Source organism: Cydia splendana, chromosome 19 (assembly GCF_910591565.1).
Source record: "Cydia splendana chromosome 19, ilCydSple1.2, whole genome shotgun sequence".
Classification (NCBI taxonomy): Eukaryota; Metazoa; Arthropoda; class Insecta; order Lepidoptera; family Tortricidae; genus Cydia; species Cydia splendana.
The window spans coordinates 16,641,339-16,661,575 of NC_085978.1; positions in this window are offsets into that span (position 1 = coordinate 16,641,339).

The window sequence follows — 20,237 nt, forward strand, 5'->3', positions numbered from 1 at the left end:
TCGGGCTTTTTACATTCGGCTTCGTATTCCTACTGATTTCGCGAGCAAGGGCATATTCAAATCTTGTGCGGGCCAGTTTATGATGTGCCTAATTTCTAAAGCCGAAGAATCGCCTTATGGTAAACAATATCCGTCGCCCATGGAATTCAATAGGGGTTACAAGTGCGTTGCTGACTGACTGATTTTAAACTTTAAAGCACATAGACAAGAGTACAACAAGCGGACTTAATGCCACTATAGGCATTCTTTACCAGTCAACCATAGGGAAAAACAGAAAGGTCAAGGTGGGTGCAGTGTCTAATTTTTATCGTATGTTCTTGAAGATTTGAAAGTCATAGGTGTCTGTCTGGGAATAGGTACCGCGGATGACACACAGTTAAACGGTTTCTTGCGGTTGCAGCCATCCATTTTCGCGATGGCCAATCAAGAACATGTCTGACCCAGCGGCCATTCAATGTCAATCGTATAAGTAATACTCTTTGATCATTCATTTGGTGTCTTTGATCTCCTCAACTGAAAGATGCTCGTACCATCACCTACACTGTTAACTGTACATCGGTGGACATTATGCCTTTTGTAATAAACTGCACCGATGTAAAGTTAGGAGAGTTGCTGTTTGAACTCTTTAGGCACTTGTCCCACCGCCGACGATGAGCGATAAGCGAGTAGAACGATAAACTAGAAACGAGTGGGCGAGCGGCGAGAAGCGAGTGTTAGCTCCAATAGTTTTGTCGCTCGGCTATAGGCGAGTGTTCGAGTGCGACGGGCTATTACTCGCGTCACTCGCTCGGGCGGTGCAGCGTAGCCGAACACGCAGACTGATTGGTCTCGCAGCTTGAGTTCTAACTACGAAGCGAGCATCGCCGAGCGAGTACCGCTGAGCTAGTTTTATCTTTTCGCGGCGACAAACTAGTAGAGCGAGTGTTCTCGCCGGCAGTGTGAACAGCCAGCGATGAACTATTAATATATGTGTCTCTTTTACTAACACAGGATCCTAATCTTTTGTTCGTTTCTTGGGCGACGAAATCGCCGATAGTTAATCGCTTACTCGCTCTTGGTGGGACAAGTGCCTTAAGCGACGTGAATGACAACGATTCAAAGGGCCTTCGGGACAGTCTTATTTACGAAGCAAACGCCCAGGGGCAACCCATGCACTAGTTGTTATTTCGACGTTTTCCTCTACTCTTGTTCATGCTAAATTTAACCTTATTTGTATAAAACATAACGCTTAAATTATAGCCACCGGTAAAATGTAACTATTGATACAAATTTCAACTTTCAGTTGAAATCGTGTAAGGAATTGTCACATAGAATTAGATTTTTCTTCGTGTATATGTGCTAAAATCTAACCTAGCTTACCTAAGTCACTATAGATGCATATATTTTCAAATTCCTTAAGCCCTTGCTACACGGTCGCCGACAAGCCTTCTAACCGTCTGACCTTGGTCTGTCCTTGGTCAGTTTTGGTCAAATTTTGTTGGTAACAACTGTCCACACGGTCCAGGACAGACCAAGGCCACGCGGTCTGAAGGCTTGTCGGCGACCGTGTAGCAGGGGCTTTAGATTCGTCTGAGAAAACTCCCAAAATAAATGGTGGTCACTCCGAATTTTTCACAAAAAGACGCCACACTTTATTTTAACAAGCATATTATTACCCCCGATATCAATACCTTGAATCAACCCTTAAGTCTATAGTCAAATAATAGTTTTATGTAACCACTCATGATGAGACGTTAATAAATGTATTCTATTCAAATATTAACGTGTAGATAAATACTAGTGAACAAAGTTGTTACTAGTTTGAAAAAACAAACTAGTATACCTCCGCTCTCAAGCAGACCGATTCAAATTATATAACTTGTTGCGGCGTTGATCTGGTTTTGATATGACCTAGAGGATCACTCACGCTGATTGGTGGATGCGAAATGAAGTGAAAGTCATGTGCGCCATTATCAAGACGATCGTCAAGGTCGTTTCAAAACCAGTTTAAACTCATGACAAATTGTTACTAGAATCGACCTCAAGAAAACCTCAGCCTCTTTATTTTTGTGTAAACTATACGAGTAGGTACTAATTACGTCACGAAACTTGAATTACCTGACACTAACTAATCAATATCACTCAATTCGCCTGTTTGTTTAGGCCTAATGAATATAGTTTGGAAACTTTGGATGATCCTAACTATATTTATAATTAGGTTCACTAGTAACTAAATGTATTTGGTCGCCTTCTGAATTAATTCTGGATTTAATACTGGGGAGTTCTCAATGTAAATTGAGACTCCAGTGCCGTTAAGGTAGAATATTCTTACGGTAGATGTCGCTCTGTGTCACGGCTCGGACACAACTTTGCGTGACCGGCAACGGCGGCAAATATAGGTGGAAACGAATGGTCCGATCGCTGTGTCTCGCTCCAATCAACCAGTGGTGCCGCCGCCACCGTCTCCGGTAGCGCAAAATCTTGGCCGAGCCGTAAGGCGTGTAAAAAAAGGATGGAATGGAAAGATTCGCACGCTTCTGGTAAGCTTCTGTAGTTCAGTTGGTTGAGAGCGATCAGACCGGTGGTCCGAAAGGTGTCAAGGACGAGCCTTGTCCGAAGTGGTAATTTTTAGGGTTCCGTACCCAAAGGGTAAATACGGGACCCTATTACTAAGACTCTACTGTCCGTCTGTTCGTCTGGCTGTCTGTCTGTTTGTTTGTCTGTCACCAGGCTGTATTTCATGAACCGTGATAGCTAGACAGTTGAAATTTTCACAGATGATGTATTCCTCTTGCCGCTATAACAACAAATACTAAGAAGTACGGAACCCTCGATGGGCGAGTCCGACTCGCACTTGTCCGGTGTTTTCCAATTTTCCTTTAATATAAATGAGTGTACTCTTATGTAGATCGCAAAATAGCAAAGCTACTAGACGACAATATAAATAAACATAGATGAATACGTACGTAGAAAAACCACAAAAAATAATAAATTTATATAAAGCCCAGAATGAGCCAGCAGCGTAGTTTTGCTGCGCCGAAAATTTCTGCAAATATATTTTCCATATTCGAAATATAAAACAGAAATAAAAAATGTGTATTTATTCAGAATAAACAAACATGCGCCAATAAAATACCAATTCCACGGAAAATGTACCGTGATTTTGTTTTTCGCTTTAGCTATCATTTTCACACGTCATAACTGCCCCGTATTTATATTGACAAAAAAAAACAGTTAAAAACGTAAATTGTGGGATTAACTCGCGAATATGATTTTGAATGGTTTCAATTTAATTTTAGCTATAAATTTCTTCCTTTTTGTGTTTCATATTATTATGTGGTCATGAAATATTATTATATAAAACCACCCAACTAATAGTTCAGTAGGTACCTACTACAACTATGGGAGCTTTTGGACTATCGTTGGATGGTTTAACAGTTTTAGAAATATCTTGAAACAAATAATTATTTAGTCTGAAAATAAGTCGCTTCTAAAAATGCCCAATTTTAATTTTCGAGGGAACTTGTCGATTTTTTTTTGTTAAAACTTACAACAAATTGAAATTCAGGGACATGATTTATCCGCGGTAACGAGCACGCTCCACCTTCGTAACTCTTCCTAAGACTAGTAACGCCAAATCATGCAATGAGTACAGAACGATATCCTTGATGAGTCATGTATTAAAGATATTTCTAAAGATAATCCACAATCAAATTTACAAAAAAGTTGAGGAAAATATTTCTAATACTCAGTTTGGATTTAGAAATGGTTTCGGGACTCGTGATGCATTATTTGGTTACCAGGTACTCTTACAACGTTGCTGGGATATGAATCGATCTGTATACATATGTTTTACCGATTACGAAAAGGCGTTTGATAGAGTACAACATGACTAGTTAATCAAAATCCTTGGGGACATTGGACTTGACGCTAAAGATCTGACAATCATCAAAAATCTCTATTGGCATCAAAAGGCTCAAGTGCGAGTGGGACAGGAACTAACTGAGACTATCGACATCATGCGTGGCGTACGCCAAGGATGTATACTCTCACCGCTGCTATTCAATATTTATGCGGAGGCAATATTTACAGAGGCCCTGGAAAATGCGGAAGAAGGAATTTCTGTGAATGGCCGCTTAATAAATAATATTAGATATGCTGACGATACGATATTACTGGCGTCAAATCACAAAGAACTGCAGAGTTTGCTTCAACGGGTAGATGTCGTTAGCTCAAATTTTGGACTAAATATTAACTTAAAAAAGACCAAAATTATGACAGTAGGAAAGCCACAAAAGTCAGGAACATCTGTAACAGCTGATATAGTTGTAAGAAATCAGGTAGTTCAAAGAGTCCAGTCTTACAAGTACTTAGGATGCATTGTAAACGACCAGAGCAGAAACGAGCAGAGTGATCACAGCGTCGAAATTAAGTGTCGAATTGAACAGGCGCGTAATGCGTTCATGAAGCTCGGACATCTTCTCTGCAACCGTTCGTTGAGGATTTCTACTAGGGTGCGTCTAGCACGGTGCTAATGGTGCTATGTTTTCTCGGTTCTTCTGTACGGAGTAGAATCGTGGACACTGACCGAGAATATGTGTAAACGCTTGGAGGCTTTCGAAATGTGGGTGTACAGAAGAATCCTAAAAATATCATGGACGGATAGAATAACTAACGAAAGAGTGCTGCAGTTAGTAAATAAAGAGGTCGAGGTTTTAAAGACCGTCAAAAAACGCAAGCTACAGTACCTTGGTCATATCATGCGAAACGAGAAGTATGAACTCCTTCAACTCATTATACAAGGAAATAGTGTTGAGTCGCTCACTCGTGAGGCACCTCATTTGTACCACTCATTTTGTTAATTTGTCGCAGTACTTCATACCGCAAAAATGTCTTTACATCACTCCTCTATTCATTTTACTCATTTACTCGCGCGCATCACAAACACCTCTTGCCACACAAATCATTCACACACTTCAAATTTAAAAAAACTCTTATCCTTTCAATTTCACTCGCGACCTTCAAAACTCATACGCTCCTCATAACCTCGCAAGAGAGTCCCTGGATCGCGCGAGGCGCTCGAGGTGCTCGCCCGCTCGCCGACACTCAAAACTCAAATGAAGAAACGAGTAATGGACGTAATGGTCCACACTGTCAACTGCCGAACTACAAACCTTATTGCAACGACAAAAGGTCCACCGAGAAAAGCATTGAGTTTGTACCGCTCACCGCCTCTCTGTGACCTCAATCCTTTCAAAATGAAACAATGAATTAGAAATACCCAAAGAGGGAGTGAGACAGACACGCGCCGTACTTCAATATCGCCTCGCGTCACCACCGAAAATACGTTAAAAATTAAACACGAAAGACAACAAGCGTAAGCGCTGCAAGCTTTCATACATCTTACGCCTTTTTGATCCTAACTTACGTGTCAAAATGGCGCGAGAAATCAGTCTCAAAACGAATTTCGACGTGTTGCTTCTCTGTCGCACTTGTAAATTCGTACGTAAGTGTGACAGGGAGGCAACATGACGAACTTGGTTCGCGGTACGCCCTCTGTATACCAGGCGGGCATTTACGAAGCTTGCTTAGAAACAGAAATCCCTTAAGTAACTTAAATATTATTGAAATATAATACGGTAGCGTACACAATTTATGATAATTTAAATAAGTTTCAAGTTTATTAAATAAAAAGTAAGTATAATTTTCATAGGTAAAATAAAAATGTAGATGTAAATTATACCGATTTGAATTTGCAATACTTTTTATTAACATTCTTTGTAAACGTCTTCGAACTGTCAAGTTATGATTATGACATATTTATATTTATTTTGTTCGTACTTCGTTCACTACCTAGTTAATTTTAGTTGTCTAATACCTAATACCTAGTGATAATTCTTATAATCATAACAAAATATGGACATAGTTTTTGCCAGTAAATATACCCGCGGATCTTCCTTGGTGCCTTTTGCATGAAAAAATGAAGTGTAAATGTAGCCGGTGCGGCAGGCGCGAATGGTGCTTTGTTTATTATCATATTGATGATATTACTGTTAAATTATCTGAGGTGGTAAGTTAGTCACTTCTATATAATAATGACTAGTGAAAATATTGAATTTGTTCTCCTTAGTTTGTTAAAAATGTGGTAGTTTTATGGTTAATAGGTACTTATGAAATATATCACTACATATTATAAAACAAAGTCCCCCGACGCGTCTGTCTGTTTGTGGGTTTGTTTGTATGTTCGCGATAGACTTAAAAACTACTGGACGGATTTTCATGTGGTTTTCACCTATCAAAAGAGTGATTCTTGAGGAAGGTTTAGGTGTATAATTTGCTAACCCGTGCGATGCCGGGGCGGGTCGCTAGTGATTATTATACTTAAAATTATATCAAGTAGCAAGGAGGAGGTCTAAACAATCTAACAATAAAAAAGAGCTACATTAGAACAAGTTTCATAAAAGCAGCAAATTAAGTTAGGTACTTTATGTTCTTAGTTTGATTCTAAAATTATCTTTCTCCTAAAAGTTCTATTCTTAACCTCCAGAATTGCACTCCAATTAAATATTACTACTTATTTATTTATAAAGGAAGTGATGAATACATAAATATGTATATACATTAAATATTTTTGTCGCCGTTGGAGTTAATGGAATAGTCGACGCTGAATATATGCTAGTACCTCACCTCATTTGAAGTAAGACATTGTAACACCTCATTTTAGAAAATGAGGTACTCATACAAACTCATTTTAAATTGATGTCCTACCCATCACTACAAGGAAAGATCCAAGGGAAAAGATCATCCGGACGAAGACGTAACTCATGGCTCAAAAATCTCCGAACATGGTTCAAACAGAGCACACGCTCATTATTCCGCGCAGCTGTGTCTAAAGTTCGTATAGCCCTCATGATAGCCGACCTCCGGTAGGAGATGGCACTGGAAGAAGAAGAAGAACGAGCACGCACATCCATCTCGCTTACGCTCGCTCAGTGAGAGTGAAAGAAGAACACGAACCTACGGGGCCTTATTTTCTTTCACTGTGGCGTAGAATGAAGTTGTGCGTCTTGGATAAATTTTTATTTGTGATAATTTAATAAAAATGTTAAAAAGCAAAAAGTAAAGAAAACGTCGACGGTGGTGGGTGCGAACTTCGAATACATTAGGGAAACTAGCCATTGAATATCCTGAACTGTATTGCAATCATTTGCGGATGAATTTAAGATTTGAAGAACTTCTACTATTCGTCGCATCAGGGGTGGCAGCATGGTTCCATTTTTATTGCCTGTTAGCCTGTCACTATGCCCGTCACTTTCGCACTTACACACTTATTAGACAGGCATGGTAACTAGGGCTTGCATTCCGGAATTCCGGAATTTCGAAATTCGGACAAATTTTCCGATATTACAATTCCGGAATTGATACCACTCAATATCGAAAATTCCGGAATTGGATTTAAGTACTTTTTGTAGGTTTGAATACCTTTATTATTAAAAATTGTTAAGAAACTACACTGTACGGGTGTTTTTTGTCGTTATTAAGTGCTTCTTAGTCATTCAGTGAGCTATAGTATAGGTATATTTTACTTTTCCGTTTGCTAAAGCAGTGGGACAAAATGGGCTGATAATAAAAACATAAAAAAACAATAAAGCAGAGCGATTTACTTGCTTAGAATAGTCAGAATCAGAATAGGCTGAATCCTACATAAGCGAATTTGTAGAATTGAAATTTAATAATATTTGGACTTTTTATCTTGAATTGAATTCAGAGAAAAAGAGGTTTTTCTCTATTAACGATTTCGAATCCTGTAGAAGCACATAATATATGATATTCTGAATCATAATTAGGAACTAGGAAGGAAAAAGCCAAACTTAGACCTTCAACTTCTTAAACAACACCACTACCTACTAGGTTAGGAAGAGTAGGAAGCTATTATATTTAACTATTTTATAAAATTATGCATCGAATGGTTTGCTAGCAACTATAGTTTCCCCAAATAAATACCCCGTATCATTGAAGTGAATAAAAGCAACCATTTTAATAAGGTGGTAAAAAAACGTACCTACTTTAAATTAAATTTCTGTTAAACAATACTAATTTTAATAAACGTAAAGTATGAGAATTTCACATTTTTTATAGTTTTTTACTAAAAATCTAATAAAAATATGATAAACCCTAATTCCGGAACCAGTTCCGGAATTCCGGAATTGGAATCCAATATCGAAAATCAGTTCCGGAATTGGAAACCATCCGATATTGCAAGCCCTAATGGTAACAGGCGATAAAAATACGACCGTGCTACCGCCGCCGCAGTATATGTAAGTACCTAGCCGAATAAATCTTAAAATTTTACTGCGATACCTTGCTACTGGCGATTGTTTTGGAACTCTGGAATATTTTTACAGAATACCTACAAATACCATATCCTGTATTTTCCAAGAAGTCTAGATACTTATACTACCCCCAGGATACGAGAAAAATATGAAAAATCGGAATGAACATTCACTCTGTGTTCACACTGTTCATTTTTTGTTCATTCGGAGTGGAGTGCGAGTGAAAGATGCCGAATGAACATATCCAACACTGTTGGATTATTTCACTAATGAATTCATTTTTCACTTTTGGTTCATTTTATGTTCACACGTGTCATTTTGAGTGAAAGATGAATAGTGAATCGCGAAAATGAACTCAAAATGAACCGTCTGATCCCACCTTTAAGCGCGATGTACTAGGTATTTTGAATCAGGGATATGTGTGCAACGTTGAGCCAGCTGCATTACGCTAATTATCATTAGCTCGCTGTTAGTTACACTCAATAAGCTTAACATAACTGCTTGTTAGCTTAATACGCGCGTACCATCGCCTACACTGTTAACTTGTACATCGGTGGACATTATGCCTTTTGTAATAAGGTCCACCGTGTACAGTAGTCAGGAGTGTTGCTGTTTGTACAACAATAACGTTACCTAAGTCCTTTGCATTTTGGGATTTTGATTTTAAAATTTTACAGTAAGTATTTTTCTCACGTTTGTGTGGTGAAATTTTTTGTATTTCACTCGGTAGCATTATTTGCTCAACCCTCGTGCCTTGAAACCCGAATGATTCCAATTTTCTAACCACTTTTCAATTCAAATTTGAAATCTATCGCTTTCGTGCCAGCCTATCAATATTAGCATAGGGGTTAAACAACAAATTTTCCCCCTTGTAAATCACATACCCAACTTGTCAGTAGAAAAAGGCGGCAAATTTTAAAAATGTAGGCAGGTAGAGTTGAATTCCGATAGAAATTTTGTATTTCGCGCCTTTTTCTCATCCCAAGAGTGTGTTTGTGTATATTACACAATTTGATGAATAATAACCGCGATGTATGCTCAGAACTAAGATCATTTAGATTTTTGAATAACCTATACAAGGACACAATTACAATAAAGAGACAATATGTATGAGCTTTCAAAAACTTGTATGATTTTCCTTTTAACTCTTTTAACAATCAAAAACTCTTTTTTGTCATGCCATAAATTATTCAATAATAGGAATAACATTTCCCCTCGTTAATTAAAATGTCTTTGTACCTAATGATTCAATAATTAACTTAATGGTTCTTTAGAAGTTTTGTAGCTCGTATTTATGACCGGTCTTGAATCAAACCCCATTTTAACTGACTTCTAATGACCTTAATGAAATCCTTCATTTACTCGTATTTTAATTGAAACAAAGGGGTTTTAATAGACTTCAAAATTTCGAAGGAGGAGATTCACGGAAATCAAAAAATAATATTTAATGGCAATTGATGAAATTATGATCAAAATCACTATGTGAATAGCACACATTTAATATCACAGGGCAATTCGAACGTACACTAACATCAGAATGATATTTAAGTAGTGTCTAATGATTGGATGATAATCGCGCTAAACTCCACTTAAGGGAAATAGAAAAATAACTGACGATAATGAGTGAATTGAAAAAAAAATGTACATAGTTAAGCACCTGTAATTAGTCTAACGTTAATTGATTCGATTGTGTTACGACGGTTAAGCCATTTCTATTTAAGTTATATGAATGAAAGTGTGTTAGCGTATGCTATAGACTTATATGAGTTATATGTGTACGAATAAAGTACAATACAATACAATATACATAGTTAATATTCATAACACAAATGAATCACTTATGTTAAGACTAATCACAGCTTCTTAACTGCACTTAGTTACGTACCTACATTTTTTTTGCAATTCACTCAGCATACCTATGTATTATAATGTCAAAACAGTCTGCTGCGAGATGACATTTAGCTGCGCCCAGTAATTAACGCCGTAACTATGCCGTGACGCCATATTAGCGAACGCCACGCTGCGCTGGCAGGCCGCGTGTCCGTCGCTACACAAATTACGGCGTTGCCTCTATAATTGCGTTGTGGTCAGTGCCCCAGCCGTATCAGCCATTGCAAAATTCAGTTCAGTGGTTGACTCAGTTCTTCGCTTATGGAATTCGAAGTTCTAAGTGATTTCAACTCGTACCTGGCCTGTAAAATCATCATTCCTGGCATACTTACATGATGAGCGATACAATAAGTTTTTGGCTGTAGGTATTTTTCTTTCCACAGACAGTTGCAATACTCATCGAGACAATTCTTACAACCCCAAACACAATTAGGTTGCGTTGTTTTATCTCAAGAGTTCCTATGGCTGCCTCCTGTCTCCATCTTCAGATCAGCTCGATGGTACCATAATATTGCATTGTCGCCTGACTTACATAATTATGTATGTAAATTACCAGCTTCATCGGAAACCAGAAAGTGGGTTAAATTTAACTTGTAAGGTTTGATTATAAATAAATAAATAAAATAAAAAATAAAAATCGTTTATTTCAGATCATTGATCCATAGCGTTATTAGTAGGTATAAACTTAAAAACTATGTTAATTACTATAAATAAAAGAACGAATGAAAACTATAATATAAAAATAAAAACTAATGACTAAAAACTAGTATTTGGCAGATGTGTGGCCATTGCGAGACGAGGAGCGCAGGTTGCCATGCTCTATTTAGCTCTCCCAATTGCCACCTCCACCCAAAACTTTGTAATCGGGCAGTCGAGGCGCTCGGCCAACACCCTGAGAAGACTGTTGCTGCTGCCGCGCACCCGCCTCAGCATGGAGGCGATTCTTTTCCGCCTAATGGCGAAAAAGTCATCTATTCGCGCCTCGGCGAACATGCCGGACGCACTACAGTGCTTCGGCAGCCGCAACAGCATCCTCAAGATGTTATTATATTGAACGCGCAATGCGTTATAGGCTCGTTGTGTAAACTTCACCCACAGGCTGCACGTGTAGAAATTCTGACAGTAAGCTCTAAAGAGCGTCAATTTAACTGATTTATTACACCGTGCGAACCTGCGGGCGAGCATGTTGCCTCTCACTGCCGTTGCTCTTCTCTCCCTTTCCAGATCCATATCATCATTCAACTCATTTGTGAGCATATGCCCCAGATACTTGAAGTGATCTACAACTTTTAGAGGTGCGCCGCACAACATGATCCTCGGCTCCGTAGACGGGTTATACTTACGAGCTTTGAAAATAAGAAGCTCACTTTTGGCCGTGTTGTATTTTAGACCATGCACGGTGCATTATACACGGTGTTTTTTTTTTATTTCAAGGGTGCATTCCAGAGCTTATATTAATTAACTTTCTCAGAGAAACTAGTATTTCAATCACTTCTTTTTAAAGACAATCAATGATAGTAGAAGCATTTTCTATTTCTAAAATATAAAGTGCGTCTGGTTTCATAGATGTTTGCCATTTTCAAAATGACCATGTTTTCAACGTGACCCTAATGCACCTTAATACTAAAACAACGAACCACCGAGTAGAAATTTCCTAAATATAATCCCTGGCTGTTTCACAACAAATCCGACTTCATCCTTATTTGTAGTGTAAAGTTTTTCAAATATCACATATCTGGCGCAAGTGGTGGACCTTCCCCTGTTGCCGCAATACAAGTTTTACAAATTGAACACTTGCTGCTAGTTTTGAAGGCAGTTGGAAATACAGACAGCTCACTGGGTAGGTACAGTCAAAGAATTTGATTTCCGTACCATTACGTATCTTGTCATAGTGATAATGATTGTGAAAGTCACCATCCTCATGCTATGCTGCTGGTCACTGTGACAAGGTACGAAATTGGACTGTAATTAAATTCCTTGACCGTACTTATAAATATTGCATTTGTTGCAGATTGCAGACTAGATAATACACTATACCTACAATACAGGTACACTATACCTACTAGAAGTTCTCGACCCCTTGTATTATGTAGGCACAGACCAACCCCTATAGACATAGCTTATAGGACGACTCGCGGCCTCCACTCGTGCGAGCAATAGCGCTTATAAAATATTTCACGCGCGCCGCTCCGATCAGTTGCGTCCAAATTCACGACCTGTTAACAGTGTGCGCGTGTTTACGAAAATAAATCGCAATTTATTCAAATCATGGGATTTTGCAGTGTGAAATGGTGTGGCAAGTCATCTAAGACTTCCAGTTATAAAACAGATGGAATAACATTCCACAGGTAAGTCAAAATCACTATTTTGTTGAAAATTATTTCTTGTCCGCGGGGTTCATTTTATACTGGTCAATATGGTTGTACTGAGCGGCAGTGAAGTAGCCCGTCCTTTTCCGTCAACTTGAAAATGCAATGTGCTATCCCTTTCACGTCAACAACTAGTGATGTGACGGTGATGGTTTTGTCAATTGCGGTAAATTCGTGCTTTCGCTCGAACCATATTGTACCATTTTAAGAAATGTAAAAGATAATTGTGATTCTCTTTCATTTTTAATTGAGAATAAATAAAATTGATCTGTAAAATCTATAGTTTTAATTAGGTAGTTGGTAGTTTATCTTAGTGGCTATATGTAGTATGTAGTTTAGTTTTTAGTTAGTAGTACCATTATTGAGGTAGCATCAAAATAAGAAAATGATCATATTTTAGCAGGTTTTCAGAGCAACGCCCATGTGACATTCTCCTAGTTGCAAGCGCCATTAGTTAGTAGTATAGTTTTCATAGGCTGCGTTTGCCACCAAAGTGTATTTTTGAAATTCATGATTGATTTATTAATAATAAATGAATGATGTAATTTTTTTTAAGAAGCCAGGTGAGCAGTTAGGTCACGAGATGGACCTGATGATGAACTTTGAAGAAGTGCAAGGGAACTCGGTGACGGTTTGTGATAGACACATGTCGTGTGGGTTTGTTAGAATCCTCTAGGTGAGCAGTACGGTGGGGGGACACGAGATGGACCTGATGATGAACTTTGAAGAAGTGCGAGGGAACTCGGTGTTGGTTTGTGATAGACACATGTTGTGTGGGTTTATTAGAATCCTCTAGGTGAGCAGTAAGGTGGGGGGCCACGAGCTGGACCTGATGATGAACTTTGAAGAAGTGCGAGGGAAATCGGTGTTGGTTTGTGATAGACACATGTTGTGTGGGTTTATTAGAATCCTCTAGGTGAGCAGTAAGGTCTTGGGTCACGAGATGGACCTGATGATGAACTGAAATGGACTCCGACGAAATGTGAAATTTATTACACATTTATATTATTTTATATTTGTTTATGTTATTGCCGTAACCAAACTAATTTTACAGATATGCTGGGATCATATACAAAATTGTCGCGTCGGTTTATTCGTAAACGTAGGTACTTAGATGCTTTCAATAGATTATGCATGGTTGTTTAGTATGAATTAGACTAGGAAAATAATACAGTATTTTTCATTAGCATGCATGCATTGGTGTTTAGCGGCTTTTGCCTTTGTGTCAGTGACGTGGTGCCTCAACGGTACTACTGTAGAAAACAGCGTTAATAAAAACTGAATATCTGAGAGACCGAGCTTTGCACAGCATACATAAAAAATCTAAAATGCTCGTTTTCCTAGAGTTAAACGCCTCGCCTCCGTAAACCCCCATATAGCAAATTTCATCGAAATCGTTACAGTTTTTCTTATGTTTACAATCTTAGCTCATTAATAATATGCAAAGTAACATTTTTAGATACATTTTTAAAGTACCTAATGAATGATTATATTGTATGAATATTCTGAAGTAATTAATCTGTGGACTTTATTGATAACAATTATTTTACCACAACAGATTACGGTACCATTGGTACCAGTACCACTGCAAGTAATGAACATGTCCCATCCCTACGCTTACACGTGTCAGCGCGCCACGACCAATCGCAACGCCGGGAGCACCCCTCCCGCGCCTCACAGTTTGGTGATTTGCGTCGCGAACAAAATGGCCAATATTAGGTTTCTAGTCGGGTGTTCTGTGTATGTAGGTATTACTTTAGGTTGAATGAAATAAATTATATTATTATTATAAAAAAAAGATAAGACCCTTGATTTCCCTGAATCAACCATAAGTTGTATACATGGTGCATAAATAAGATGTACCAGACCTACTATAGGGTTCGCGAGCGTCTGCCATTTTGTCTACATTGGAAGCATAATATACTTCACACTTTCCTTACGCCTCGCGCCAAAAATCTGACGGCTCCTGACCTGTTCTGCCCCCTATATAGTTCATGCACGCTCCCTATTATACAGCTATGCCTGTATGCCTTAGGATGCTAGTAAAAGTTTGAGGCAGCTATTCCGTCTAGGCTGTAATCTCACTAGCACTCGCCACACAAAGCTCGCTCGCTTGTTACGAGTCCAGCTCTTGCGATACAATGCTATTACTATTTATGTAGGTACTAAAAGTTCTAAGCTTAGCGCTTTTCAGCGTTAGGTTTCGTTCAGAAATGTCGAGTTCGCGATTATTACGAATATTTGTTCCTGTTATGAACGTTTTCCACGCACTCGTACTAAGGTGCCGCGCGTAGGTTCAAGAGCAGAATTTTTCAAAAATCGTACCGCTTTTTTAGATCACAATACGGTCAGTAAAATAATAAATGGCAATTTTGAGGATTTGTTCTAGTGATTTCATCGATATTAGAATCCTGATTTTTTGTCTTTCACTCGATGGAAAAAAATTACGATCATAGGTCTGAAATGCACCTTATAAATTTGTAACAATTTTTATACAAAGGCAAAAAATATGAAAATTGCTTCTAAAAATACAAAATCTAAAACATAACATCCGCGATCCTGGGCACGCACAGCCATCTCGCTCACGCTTATGCTCAGTGAGAGTAAGAGAAGAACCTGAACCCACGGGGCCTCAGGCAAAATGACAAAGGAAGGAATTTAAGATTAAGGAAGGAATTTTAGATTTGGAAGCCCAGTTGGATAAGAGCGATCGGGCCTGTGTTCCAAAAGGTCGCAAGTTCGTGTCTTGCCTGAAGTGGTGATATCAATTTCTAAGATTCTTTTATCTAGTCATGCCAACAGATTATGAATAACTAGGTTTTATTATTCATAGAGTTTTAACGGCGGATAATGGACGTTTTTCCCCGAGGCGTATTACAGGCCAATTCGAACGTGCACCTGACATTAAACTGATACCTGAATCATAAAAGTTGCTCAGTATGACTTATACTTAAAGTCACTATGCAAAGTATGGCTGGTGGTTGAAATTTGACCCTGGTAGAGAATGCCTATAACGGCATTAAGTTCGCCTGTTGTACTTTTTGTATGTGCAATAAAGTTAAAAAAAAAGTAGGTAGGTACTACCTACGTTTAAAAAAATGCAGTTATTACCGACACAGTTATGCAGTTGGCCGACCGGTGGGACTCACCATGGCTGAAGCACTGGGTGCAGCTACATGCCCCATTATGTAAAAATCTGTTTTAATGTTAATGTTATGTTTGTACTAACCCTAGATTTAAGCATTAGTATGTTGATAACACATATGGACTTTTTGTTCGAAATAAACTATTATAAATCGATTGATTGATTGATTACAGTGTCGTTGCTTCTAAATGTGGCAACGGTGAGATAATGGCATGATGCACGATGGATCTACGGCTATGTTGAGTTTCATTAAATCAATATCATCAATGATGATGATTCATCATAATATATAAGTATTTATTGCATACTGGCGATTCCTTTATAAGTTTATTTGAGCCCTCTCAAATGCCAGGAAGTTACTTAATTTAACTTCTAATAAACCCACGATAACATCGCACCTACTTATATTTAGGATAAGCAAGCTTGTAAATGTAATTGACTGGTGGACAAGTTTTTTAATAAGGTATTGAATTGCATTAAAGCAGATTAAAGCAATACAAAAGTCACAAATAAAATAAGCGTACTTAGTCGAACATCAAGCTTTTTTACTTACGTAACCTTACGCGCTAACGTAATACTACTCACCATTTAAATATATTTATAGGTAGGTACATGTTATTTGATAATTGCTAAATCAGTAAGAAAATTTCGACCAATAAATATTCACTCATTAATCATATTAAATCATTTTATTTATCTTCATTTGTGATTTTAGTCTAATGGGTCTAAACGTTCAAAGTTTCGTCTCTCATTAATTGTTGTTTAAATTTAAACTTTCTCAAATTAAGATAACAGGAGTTAAGCAAAGTTGCCGTTTTGTACTAACAGAGTACTCTTAATTGGCCAATATTAGATCTTATGTCTTTGCAATAAAGTTTAAGAATGCCAGTGAACTTTGGCGTTGCAATAAAGTTTAAGAATGCCAGTGAATTTTCAACAAACTCTTCTAACTTTAAAAATTTGACTAGAGTTTAAAAAAAATGAACTCACGTATACTGTGCCGCGTGCGCGCAACTTCTAGCATATGAATTTCATAATCTCCTTAACTATTTTCTATTAGATTAGTTTTTTCTTACCCTTTAGCCTACGAATTGCGAATGCGGCTGCCACGTCACAGGCATAGCCTAGCGTGGGGCCACAGGATATTGATACATATTTGTTAACAAGGTTTTTTCAAATAAATATTATTCTCTTTATTTATTTTTCTTCTTAAGTTAGGTTGTTTATAACATGAATATAAAAGTAAAATACAAAAGCACATAAAAAACAAATATTATTCTTTCTCTTTATTTATTTCTCGTCTTAAGTTAGGTTATTTTATAATATGAATATAAAAGTAAAATATAAAAACACTTACAAAACAATAAAAATTAATATAAACACATTATAAAAAACCTAACCTAGGGTGCCGCCAGCAGCGGGGCAAGGCCCAAGCTACCGGTGGTCAGGGCTGCAGAGAGAGGAACCGGCGGACTATCCGCGCAGTGTCCAAGATCACCGCCTTCTGCATCTGACCCTTGATCCAACCACCTAGCGAGAGTCTCTCAAGGTGTTGGTCGAGACTCTTCGCTATTAGACCGTTTACTGAAACGACTATCGGGACAATGATCGTCGAATCAACATCCCACATGGCGGTTATCTCGTGAGCCAAGTCTAGGTACTTACTGGACTTGTCCTTCTCGGCCTTCACGAGATTCTCATCGTGGGGGATGGTGATGTCAACGAGCACGGCCCGACGTTGCGATCGATCTATTATCACAATATCAGGCTTATTGGCTACAATAGTCCTGTCAGTGATGATAGATCGATCCCAATAGAGCGTGGCACGACCATTCTCGAGAACAGGCGCAGGTAAGTACTTGTAGTACGGTACTTCGCGGTCCACAAGGTCATATAGAAGAGCAAGTTGCTGGTGAATAATCCTGGCTACGAGATTATGTCTGTGCAAGTACTCGCCGTTGGCAAGATGAGAGCAACCGGAAATGATATGCCTGAGTGACTCTCCGGGACGGCGGCATGCCCGACAGATGTCGACCGTACCGTCCTTCAGGATATATTTCCGATAGTTGTTCGTCATCATCACTTCGTCCGCAATTGCACAGGCAAAACCCTCGGTTTCTCCGAAGAGGTCCCCGAATCGTAACCAGGTCACCGACGCGAGCAGGTCCACATCGGGTCCCGTGAGGGCCTTGTAGAACCGCCCGTGTAGCACCTTACTCTCCCATGCCGCCTTGCGATCCGCAGTACTTAGTACCACAGGTTTGCGCCAGTTCTCGTTTGCCAAGGAAAGCGGCGTGAGGTTCCTATCTACTGCCACCACATCACGATGCATCCCACACTCGTTGTTAAGGAAATAGTTCCTGAGATTGTACACCTCGTGGTTGTGGAGATCCTTGGCGTTTAGGAAGCCTCGGCCTCCACACTTCCGTGGGATGTACAATCTCATAACTGACGAGCGTGGGTGTAGCATGCGATGTGCGGTGAGCAGTGATCGGACCCTCCGATCCAGGGCGTCCAGCTCGGTCTGAGTCCACCTTAGTATGCCAAAGGAGTATGTGAGTAGGGGCATTACCCAGGCGTTGAAGGCGCGCACTTTGTTGCCTCCTGACAAAAGACTGTTAAGGACTTTTGTGAGCCGACTGAAAAAGCGCTCCTTCACCGACCGTCTAATACCCTCGTCATCAATACCCAACGACTGTGACATACCAAGGTATTTATAGGTTTCTGATTCAGAGATAGATCTGAAAGACATTGTCTCAGAAAGTTGTAAATTTGTTGAATTTACAACCCTCCCCCGCTGTACATGCATAACCGCACATTTATCGACACCAAACTCCATGTGGATGGCACTACTGAAGACTTCGGTGGTTTTCAGTAGCTCCAACAAGTCTTGGCTATTTGGTGCAAATAATTTGAGGTCATCCATGTACAGAAGGTGAGAAATGACTTCACCCTCTCTCCGAAGCCGGCAACCTAGTCCCAAATCCTTCAGCAGGGTGCTGAGGGGATTCAAAGCTAGGCAGAACCACAGGGGACTCAGACTGTCGCCCTGAAAGATTCCTCGCTCAATCCTTATAAAATCCTGCGGGCCAGAGCGGTCATCCCCGCCTCCTGGTTGACGAAGGACTGTGGTCCACTGTCTCATACACGCGCTTAGGAAGGCTCTCAAAGCTGCATCAACTTTATACAACTCTAAGACCCTCCCCAACCATGAATGAGGCACCGAATCGTAGGCCTTCTTGTAGTCAATCCAAGCGGCTGAGAGGGCACCCTTGTTCCGCCGGATTTGTTGGCAAATGGTCATGTCTATGAGGAGGAGCTCTTTAGTACCACGGGACCCAACCCTACATCCATTTTGAGCGGAAGCCAGAATATTGTTTGCGACAATGTGCGCGTTGATTTTTGCTCTCAAAATGGATGTAAGGAGCTTGTAGATGGTAGGCAAGCATGTGATGGGTCTATAGTTCTTCGCTTCCGTGGTACTACCGGACTTATAGAGCAGGAAGGTGACACCAGTTGTTAAGGAAGGTGGGAGAGAACCAAGCTCGAGGGCTTGTTGAAATTGTACTGCCAAGCGCGAGTGAGAGCATCGGAACCACTTTAGCCAGAAGTTGTGCAATCCATCCGGCCCAGGACTTTTCCAGTTCTGGGCCGTGCGGATGGCACAACTGACGTCATCGGGGCTGATGGTGACTGCCCCCATAGGTTCGATGGACTCGCACTCACGCTCGACAACACTCATCCAACCTCCCTCGGTGTGTCCGACAGGCACCGACCAGATGCTACGCCAGAAGTCGGTCATGGCAGTAGCATCCGGCGGCTGCGTGTCGGGCGCACGAAGGTTGGCTTCCTCCCACTTTCGGTACACCTTCCTTTGGTCACTTTGAAAAAGGCGATTCTGCTGAAATCGATCCACACGCTCTCTGTAGCGGCGAATACGGTTTGCCCATGCATAGACTTTCTGCTTTAGAAAGTCGATGCGCTCTGTGACATTGGCCATGTAGTCGCGGGGCCTGATATCCGTCCCCGCGAACGCCTGGTTCACAAAGCGCATTACTCGGGGGCGATTGTTGCCCCCCCTGAAGCAGATCAGTTTTGCGATGAGAGTCCTAAACGAGCCGATACGTCGCTCGATCCGCGCTTGCCATGCAGGGACACCTCCGACGGTCCTAGGTGCACGTTCAGTGTCCGGGAACTTGACGCGAGCAACACGGCACGCCGCGATGGCTCCGCAGTACATGATCGAGTGCGTATCATCTAAATCTTTACTAGTCCGCAAATGTGGTTCTAGTAAAGCGTTTAGGGCTCCCATTAGCGCTAGATTGCGTCTATTCATAGGCAGACGTGGTAATCGGGGCCTAGAGTTGGTTGTGACGCGATACTGCGTAATCGCCTCTTCCAAAGTCCTCCTCAGTTGCTCATTAGCAGTTGTACTCACATTCTGACTCGCGAAGTCCCCCTCGTCGGTATAGAAATCAACCCGCGGCGCCCCCGGTGCCAGGTCGGGTGCGGGCACCGGAT